We start from the raw sequence: 10,318 nt of genomic DNA on the forward strand, positions 1-10,318 counted from the left end.
GGTCGTGGCACACCGGACCGTGTGGTGGCAGAGCGGACCGGGTCATGGCAGAGCGGACCGGGTCGTGGCAGAGCGGACCGTGTGGTGGCAGAGCGGACCGTGTGGTGGCAGAGCGGACCGGGTCGTGACAGAGCGGACCGTGTGGTGGCAGAGCGGACCGGGTCGTGGCAGAGCGGACCGTGTGGTGGCAGAGCGGACCGGGTCGTGGCAGAGCGGACCGGGTCGTGGCAGAGCGGACCGGGTCGTGGCAGAGCGGACCGGGTCGTGGCAGAGCGGACCGTGTGGTGGCAGAGCGGACCGGGTCATGGCAGAGCGGACCGTGTGGTGGCAGAGCGGACCGGGTCGTGGCAGAGCGGACCGGGTCGTGGCAGAGCGGACTGTGTGGTGGCAGAGCGGACTGTGTGGTGGCAGAGCGGACCGTGTGGTGGCAGAGCGGACCGGGTCGTGGCAGAGCGGACCGTGTGGTGGCAGAGCGGACCGTGTGGTGGCAGAGCGGACCGTGTGGTAGCAGAGCGGACCGGGTCATGGCAGAGCGGACCGTGTGGTGGCAGAGCGGACCGGGTCGTGGCAGAGCGGACCGGGTCGTGGCAGAGCGGACCGTGTGGTGGCAGAGCGGACCGTGTGGTGGCAGAGCGGACCGGGTCGTGGCAGAGCGGACCGTGTGGTGGCAGAGCGGACCGGGTCATGGCAGAGCGGACCGTGTGGTGGCAGAGCGGACCGTGTGGTGGCAGAGCGGACCGTGTGGTGGCAGAGCGGACCGGGTCGTGGCAGAGCGGACCGTGTGGTGGCAGAGCGGACCGTGTGGTGGCAGAGCGGACCGTGTGGTGGCAGAGCGGACCGTGTGGTGGCAGAGCGGACCGGGTCGTGGCAGAGCGGACCGGGTCGTGGCAGAGCGGACCGTGTGGTGGCAGAGCGGACCGGGTCGTGGCAGAGCGGACCGTGTGGTGGCAGAGCGGACCGGGTCGTGGCAGAGCGGACCGGGTCGTGGCAGAGCGGACCGTGTGGTGGCAGAGCGGACCGGGTCGTGGCAGAGCGGACCGTGTGGTGGCAGAGCGGACCGTGTGGTGGCAGAGCGGACCGGGTCGTGGCAGAGCGGACCGGGTCGTGGCAGAGCGGACCGGGTCGTGGCAGAGCGGACCGTGTGGTGGCAGAGCGGACCGGGTCGTGGCAGAGCGGACCGGGTCGTGGCAGAGCGGACCGTGTGGTGGCAGAGCGGACCGTGTCATTTAATCTTAACGGCGACCCACCACAAAGGGTCCACACGTGCACGGATGTATCCGCAGTGCGTATTATATACGAGTATAATGGATTTAAGATCCTCGGAGCTGTGCTGTATCTGTACAGTGTATTTGTGTAATTGATTGTCCGTTGGACGTTTCTTTTTTCGAGCATAATGTCCAAGCGGAGCTCGCTGGACGAATTCCTCGTGCTGACACAGGGTCCAGGTCTCCATGGTCCCCGCGCTATGGAGACGCTCTGCCGGGATGCGAAACTGTCTATATTTAGCGCTTGATGTGAGCCCTGCCGTCTCATCCAATCGCTCCCTCTTCCTACGTCACATTCTCACTCTCACAACACCCTCGGCCCCTCCCCCCACCACCCCGCGACTGAGCTCATCGTCACGTTTCCATGGAAACTCGATGGATTCCGAGCTGCAATGGTGCTTTCATTACGAGCTGGGCCTATGGAGGTTTGTGGAGAATGTACACAAATGATCATGCTGTTATTTCCATTATCCGCACTACATGTGGACCCGGACAACGGACAACGTTGCTTAGACTTGGTGCTGGTTGACCCACAGCGGGATCACTTCCCGAGTCATTAATTCAGAGCTCGCTCCCAGTGGGAAATGGATCTGAGCAAACTTGCATTCTTCTTCGTCCATAAGCCGAACGATGGGGTCTGCCATCCTTTAGACCTCTGGTCTGCCATCCTTTAGACCTCAGGTTTGCCATCCTTTAGACCTCTGGTCTGCCATCCTTTAGACCTCAGGTTTGCCATCCTTTAGACCTCAGGTTTGCCATCCTTTAGACCTCTGGTCTGCCATCCTTTAGACCTCAGGTCTGCCATCCTTTAGACCTCTGGTCTGCCATCCTTTAGACCTCGGGTTTGCCATCCTTTAGACCTCTGGTCTGCCATTCTTTAGACCTCGGGTCTGCGTTCCTTGACCGACATTTTAGAATCGCTACAACCTCCTCTTGCCTCTGCTTGGTGCCCGCACGGTATTCTCGTCTTTCTGCGGTGGATACATAACGGTCTATTCGTCGACCGATGATTTACCGGGTCCATGATCAGGAGGGCTCCTTTGTAAACTCTCTTAACGTTTGATATTTGACATACAGCGAATCTCCCACCCCGATAAGCCGGACTACAGGCCTATAATGATAGGTGGTTGTTTGGAAGGTGATGGTGGAGTGGTGGAGCCTGTGTGATGTTTCTGGATGCTTCCCGATGGGAATGGGGTGTGGTGGAGTGAGGGCTCATTGGCTCAGATTCAAGCTATATTTGGTTAGTCGCGCTGCTCACTGTATTCTTGTTTCCCAGTTCTCTTTGTGCCAGAAGCGGCATCTTGAGAAACAATGTAGTTGGGAGAAGAGTAAATCCTCCCCACCCCACCCACCCCCTGGGAACCTTTCCCTACCCCCAATCCCTCTTCCATCTCCTCCATACATCAAATGCTTTATGCAGCAGACGTGGCCATCTTGATTCATGGCCATCTTGAGCCATGGCCATCCTAATCCATGCGATTTGTGGGATTCATTAGGCTAATGTTTAGGTGCGACGTGGTTTAATTTAGGGGACGGAAGTAATTCCAATTAACATCCATAACTCACGACTGCCAGGATTAACGCCACCTTGCAAACGTTCCAAATGCTGCTCGTTTCTCATCAGCCCGAGCACCGCTCATCCCCGTCCACCACGGCTCCGAGCGCCATGACATGCCCAGATCGGTGGGATCATTACTGGGAATGATCTCATCGTTCACCATGGCCATTAACTGGACCTGGACTCGAACCCACAGTTTCCATTTTCAAACTTTGAGCTCATGCATATTACAACAAAAGAAACCCTTTGTCTCTTTAATAATAATGTATTATGCGTGGGATTTGTACGAATGCTAACCAAACTTGGGAGTGTAATGGCTAAAGTGTCTACTCTGAGTCTGGGGGTCGGTGGTTCGAATCCCAACAGTCATATTGAAGACTATATGAATGGTACATGCTGACTCCTCGCTTGATGCTCAGTCCTTTAAAGAGCATGGAGTGCTTACTTACGTCACTACCATTTATTAGGAGAAACTCTACTTTCCATGGCTTCATGACCCCATGTAGCTTCATGTACAGTGCACTTTAGGCCAAATAGCATGCGATTTTATTATTTGTGCAAAGGATGCATGTAATTACTACTACTACTACTACTACTACTACTACTACTACACCGGCATGCAAACAACACTATATAATGAAGAGGAAGAAGAAAAGTTGCTCTCCTGACTCACCATGCACAACTACCTGTAAATAAATAAAATGAGTGTGTCTGTCCCTTTGTCTGTTTGTGTCTTTTTAGCCTGTTTGTGTCTTTTTAGCCTGTTTGTGTCTTTTTAGTCTGTTTGTGTCTTTTTAGTCTGTTTGTGTCTTTTTAGTCTGTTTGTGTCTTTTTAGTCTGTTTGTGTCTTTTTAGCCTGTTTGTGTCTTTTTAGTCTGTTTGTGTCTTTTTAGTCTGTTTGTGTCTTTTTAGTCTGTTTGTGTCTTTTTAGTCTGTTTGTGTCTTTTTAGTCTGTTTGTGTCTTTTTAGTCTGTTTGTGTCTTTTTAGTCTGTTTGTGTCTTTTTAGTCTGTTTGTGTCTTTTTAGTTTGTTTGTTTGTGCCTGTTTGTGTCTTTTTAGTCTGTTTGTGTCTTTTTAGTCTGTTTGTGTCTTTTTAGCCTGTGTGTGTCTTTTTAGCCTGTTTGTGTCTTTTTAGCCTGTTTGTGTCTTTTTAGCCTGTTTGTGTCTTTTTAGCCTGTTTGTGTCTTTTTAGTTTGTTTGTGTCTTTTTAGCCTATTTGTGTCTTTTTAGTTTGTTTGTGTCTTTTTAGCCTATTTGTGTCTTTTTAGTCTGTTTGTGTCTTTTTAGTCTGTTTGTGTCTTTTTAGTCTGTTTGTGTCTTTTTAGTTTGTTTGTTTGTGCCTGTTTGTGTCTTTTTAGTCTGTTTGTGTCTTTTTAGTCTGTTTGTGTCTTTTTAGCCTGTGTGTGTCTTTTTAGCCTGTTTGTGTCTTTTTAGCCTGTTTGTGTCTTTTTAGCCTGTTTGTGTCTTTTTAGCCTGTTTGTGTCTTTTTAGCCTATTTGTGTCTTTTTAGTTTGTTTGTGTCTTTTTAGCCTATTTGTGTCTTTTTAGTTTGTTTGTGTCTTTTTAGCCTATTTGTGTCTTTTTAGTTTGTTTGTGTCTTTTTAGTTTGTTTGTTTGTGCCTGTTTGTGTCTTTTTAGTCTGTTTGTGTCTTTTTAGCCTGTTTGTGTCTTTTCAGTCTGTTTGTGTCTTTTTAGCCTGTTTGTGTCTTTTTAGTCTGTTTGTGTCTTTTTAGTTTGTTTGTGTCTTTTTAGTTTGTTTGTTTGTGCCTGTTTGTGTCTTTTTAGTCTGTTTGTGTCTTTTTAGCCTGTTTGTGTCTTTTTAGCCTGTTTGTGTCTTTTTAGCCTGTTTGTGTCTTTTTAGCCTGTTTGTGTCTTTTTAGTCTGTTTGTGTCTTTTTAGTCTGTTTGTGTCTTTTTAGTCTGTTTGTGTCTTTTTAGTTTGTTTGTTTGGTTGTGCCTGTTTGTGTCTTTTTAGCCTGTTTGTGTCTTTTTAGTTTGTTTGTTTGTGCCTGTTTGTGTCTTTTTAGTCTGTTTGTGTCTTTTTAGTCTGTTTGTGTCTTTTTAGCCTGTTTGTGTCTTTTTAGCCTGTTTGTGTCTTTTTAGCCTGTTTGTGTCTTTTTAGCCTGTTTGTGTCTTTTTAGTTTGTTTGTTTGTGCCTGTTTGTGTCTTTTTAGTCTGTTTGTGTCTTTTTAGTCTGTTTGTGTCTTTTTAGCCTGTTTGTGTCTTTTTAGCCTGTTTGTGTCTTTTTAGTTTGTTTGTTTGTGCCTGTTTGTGTCTTTTTAGTCTGTTTGTGTCTTTTTAGTCTGTTTGTGTCTTTTTAGTCTGTTTGTGTCTTTTTAGCCTGTTTGTGTCTTTTTAGCCTGTTTGTGTCTTTTTAGCCTGTTTGTGTCTTTTTAGTTTGTTTGTTTGTGCCTGTTTGTGTCTTTTTAGTCTGTTTGTGTCTTTTTAGTCTGTTTGTGTCTTTTTAGTCTGTTTGTGTCTTTTTAGTCTGTTTGTGTCTTTTTAGCCTGTTTGTGTCTTTTTAGCCTGTTTGTGTCTTTTTAGTCTGTTTGTGTCTTTTTAGTTTGTTTGTTTGTGCCTGTTTGTGTCTTTTTAGCCTGTTTGTGTCTTTTTAGCCTGTTTGTGTCTTTTTAGTCTGTTTGTGTCTTTTTAGTCTGTTTGTGTCTTTTTAGTCTGTTTGTGTCTTTTTAGTCTGTTTGTGTCTTTTTAGTTTGTTTGTTTGTGCCTGTTTGTGTCTTTTTAGCCTGTTTGTGTCTTTTTAGCCTATTTGTGTCTTTTTAGTTTGTTTGTGTCTTTTTAGTTTGTTTGTTTGTGCCTGTTTGTGTCTTTTTAGTCTGTTTGTGTCTTTTTAGTCTGTTTGTGTCTTTTTAGTCTGTTTGTGTCTTTTTAGTCTGTTTGTGTCTTTTTAGCCTGTTTGTGTCTTTTTAGCCTGTTTGTGTCTTTTTAGTCTGTTTGTGTCTTTTCAGCCTGTTTGTGTCTTTTTAGTCTGTTTGTGTCTTTTTAGCCTGTTTGTGTCTTTTTAGTCTGTTTGTGTCTTTTTAGCCTGTTTGTGTCTTTTTAGTCTGTTTGTGTCTTTTTAGCCTGTTTGTGTCTTTTTAGCCTGTTTGTGTCTTTTTAGTCTGTTTGTGTCTTTTTAGTCTGTTTGTGTCTTTTTAGTCTGTTTGTGTCTTTTTAGTCTGTTTGTGTCTTTTTAGTCTGTTTGTGTCTTTTTAGTCTGTTTGTGTCTTTTTAGTTTGTTTGTGTCTGTCTTCCAAACTGTCTATCCTGGGTTCGAATCCCGTCCTGGCTATAAACTGCCATCCTGGTGTTTCATAGGTTGGCTGATTCATCAATGTGTGTGCCATCCCTCGGATAGACTTTAGGCCGGTTGTCCTGTCTGCCAGCATTCGTTGGTGGACGTTAAGTAATAAAATAGTAGGTGAGCTATCACCGGCACCATGAACAAATTACAAATTGCTGCCCGAACATTTTGAGTATGAATGGCGACCCGTCCAGGATTGCGCTCCTAGCCAATTAAACTGCCTCGACAGCCCGATTCACCAGATGACGCCACGAGGAGCATCCATTACCCAAAGGGAGAACGCTGTTTAAAATGTCCTGGTGTCCCCAATTAACTGTTTAAAATAGGTTCAATCTTGTAATGCCCACATTCCCCTCCCAAGGGTGATCATCAATGATCATGTGTCCTGCCCATGGGGTTTAGGTTAGCATGGTCCATCATGCCTGTGGGCTTTGCCTTACCTGAACATCATTAATTCTACCTGTCGGTTTATTTATCTTTACCGACACTGATATTGTCTGATTCTGATCTTTCATATTCTTGCCGGTTCTTGGCAAGGGTTATAAATAACTTTATCAGCACAAAAAAGTGGGATTTATAAGGAAATTGTGCAGTGATTTGAAGTCATGATAACATGGAATGAGTATGAACTTGGTCTGCATTTATTTCTGGAAGATTTAAAAGGTAGACGATTAAGTTACATCTTCGTGTCAATCAAGTACTGATGATGATTGACTTGGCCCTGCAGGTAATAAAATTAACGGTAATGGTATCTGCAGTGGATTTGATGAGCTTGCATTTCTTATACAGGTAGTTAGGTTTGTGTATTAAAATTTACAATAAACCTGCACAAAAACAGTTGTGCCAGAAAATACAAAAAGGCCGAGCAATGTGGGCGTTTCACTCTTACGGGATATTTCCGAAGCATTCCCATAACGCATCAAGTGAGCTCGATTTTCCAAAGGATAAAGTGTAAGATCCCTGCTAACTGGCTTTACACACGTGGGGAGTTCAAAAAGGTCAGCGAACGAGATACTCACGATTGGCCAATTCGCAGGAAGTTTTTTTTTTTGCATTTTTCATTTTTATTTACAAGTATCTTTTTGGACCGAAAAGCTTTTTCTCTGACACCCCAAACTCCCCGCTTGGCCCCTAGTTGGATGCTGGATGTCCTCCCATGGAAGAAACCACTTTGATTTTTCCCCTCGCAATCATCCTCGGCGTCTAGATTGCGAAGGACATCAACTTTGCTTCTCCAGGTTTTCATGGCTCCATCAGTGTGCTGAGCACAGTGTACGATGTCGTCGTGAACTTTGCTTCTCGGGGGGGGGGGGGGGGGGGGTGTTCAATCTTCTCTTCTCTTTCTTTCTTTAGAAAAATATGCTAAGGCAAGATATAGTCGTCCCAGTTGCCTGGGTCAAATCCGGCAAGTAGCCTCAATGCAACCGGCGGTCAATCATTTTGGAAACCTCCCTATGGGATCACGTGTCTGAAAGCCACAACACTGTGCTGATTGGAGGTACCTAATCGGTCCAGCATTATGGCCACACATCTCAATCCAATAAATTAGGCCGAGCGACCCGGTCTAGAGAGCCGCATACAATTATTCCTTCAACTGGTCTTTCTTAATCGTCAAATGAAGCAACCACAACAGACAATTCACCCTGACACCAGGTATATTTTTACGGCGTAGCCCAAAGGGCAAAGCCGTCTAGAACAGTGTTTGTCTGTCTGTATGTATGTCCCCTCAAACGTATACCAATCAGAGCTGAGGATCGGGTCACATGACAGGGTGATGTGATTATGTCTGATGTCATTACGGTGGCTGACTCACTGACTCCAGTCTCCACACTCCAGCATTTTGATTCCAATTTCGTTCAGGCCAAATATATCGTTCAGGCCGAACATATCGTCGAACCTGTCATATATCATAATCGCCATGCCATATGGGCAAACCTTTACGTATTTCATTCTGTGTGAAACACAAACAAACCGATTGCTAGAATGACCATCAAATATCGAAAGCATCGGTGTTACGGCTCTTCCTACAAAACGGTACGGATAGGCCGACAATACATATATATATATATATATATATATATATATATATATGATGTAACCAACAAACAACAACGGGAATGACAAGACTGACTAAGGTCTGCTGAGTAACCGCAGTCACGGTTCCCCTTTGGCCTCACTTAACTCACCGGCACGATAAACCGACCTTGGGCGTGAAGATCCAGCCAGAGTTGAGAGTTGCAAATGGCGTTGGTGGTCTCTCGAAGACATGCCCCGTCCTGTCGGAGTTATCCTGAGGCGATGTCCATCACAATACATACAATGTATATATATATATATATATATATATATATATATATATATATATATATATATATATATAACGCAAGCGTTGCGCAAGCTTGTCCGAGGGGGGCGCTGCACTGTAGTTGACCACGCGTGACACCGTTTACTCTTCTGTTGTTTCGTCGTCACTTTGCTTTCTATGAGTGGATTTTTATTGGTAAAGGGAAGATGGAGATTGACGACCTCCGCAGCTGTCGAAATGGCTTCGGGGTTTTGCTGCTACTGCACATGTTGGCTGGTATCTGTTCTTCACTTCACGGACGTTCTTTACAAGATGGCGTCATCACGTATACTCGCGAGGCCTTGCTGAACCTGCGTTTCAATGGTAATGGTATTGGTGCCGGGGTCTTTCCCTGCCAATCCATTGGCCATCTTACACTCTATGCGGTTTTAAGAACCAAACTCCCATTGACCAAACCGTGGTGCCCATCAATTTCGGGTCTCACTCCCCCGATTCAACTCCCTGTGCCTTTGCACAATTTCAGGACTGAGTCGTGTGGCTCCTCTAACAGGTCTACTTACCTGTGCGCCTCTGCCACTGAAGTTGCCACCCGAGCTTACCTGCTCCTTACCCTAACCTATCTACCTGGGGAAGGCCCTCCCTAGCGCTTACCCCCTCGGTGCCCTCTCTGGCACTGGGCTACCCGGGTCGTTCCTCTGGATCCTCGGGCCCCATTGAACTCTACCGGCTCCCAGAGCCCACCTGCGGCCTCACCTGGCCGACATCCAAACAGTGGCGGAGCACTCAACCAACCATACCTCTAACAGGCCACACGCCCAGCCATTTCCACGTCACTAATGCACCCATCCAAACACTTTTCCTCCACACGCACCACAGATGCCAATATCCAACCACAATTTACCTATACCCTCTACCTAACTCTTAAACTACCCTCCCCGTGTATTCGTGATAGGGGTCCATCCTGCCCATACACTCCCTTCGCACCAACCACTCCACTCCACATTTTCTACCATACTCACTCCACACCATCCATTCCACATTTCATGTATTCCATACCATTCATTCAACCATTCTCCATACACCTGTTCACTTGCACACCTGTGCAATCACACCTGGTGCCACCTGCACCCTCCTTCCTCCCAGGCTTCCTCATTCAATACAATTCAATGCTCAATCACAATTATTCACCCATGCACTACTCCGTACACTTTCAACACAAACACACGGCACCATTCACGAGCATTGCCTCATTTGCTCAACATGCTCACCGCCAAAGATTCTCACACACACGGCATCATCTGATCTACCTGGTGCCCTTCTAACTTGGTGCTCCCCGTCTTCCACATACCACGTCATTAACAACCATTCTAACCTCTCTACGTCCCCGACTACCTGTACAATGTCGCTACTTACCTCTACCGTTACCTATGGTCATTTCTCTAGATCCCTATACATTATCCAAACCCTCCCTCGGCGAGCTTACACTGCCAAAACCCCATAACTAGTGCTCATGTGCCCCGGGTGTGAGGGATGGTGGATTTGCCATCCCTCCACATCGGCTATCTCTCACTATAAATTTTGCCAATCCAATTTTCTGCAAATCAAAATTTGCCAATCACTGCCAATCATTTTTACCCATCAAATTTGCCAATCATTACTGCAAATCATTTCCACTATTCCCAATTTCGAATTCAAAACACTATCATCTTCACAGTCCATTAAACGTGAGCCTCGGAGCGTCGTTACATCATTAAAACTTGGTTTCGCAAAGCCGAGCAATGAATTCGGGTGGTTTGTCTACCGTAGGTTGGGTCCGTCGGGCATTTACGATTCTGGGGAGGCGGCATGCTCGGCCCGAGATTCCACGCACCATCTTGGCGCGGAACC

This window comes from Myxine glutinosa, chromosome 12 (genome assembly GCF_964187855.1).
Source record: "Myxine glutinosa chromosome 12, kmMyxGlut1.1, whole genome shotgun sequence".
Taxonomy (NCBI): domain Eukaryota; kingdom Metazoa; phylum Chordata; class Myxini; order Myxiniformes; family Myxinidae; genus Myxine; species Myxine glutinosa.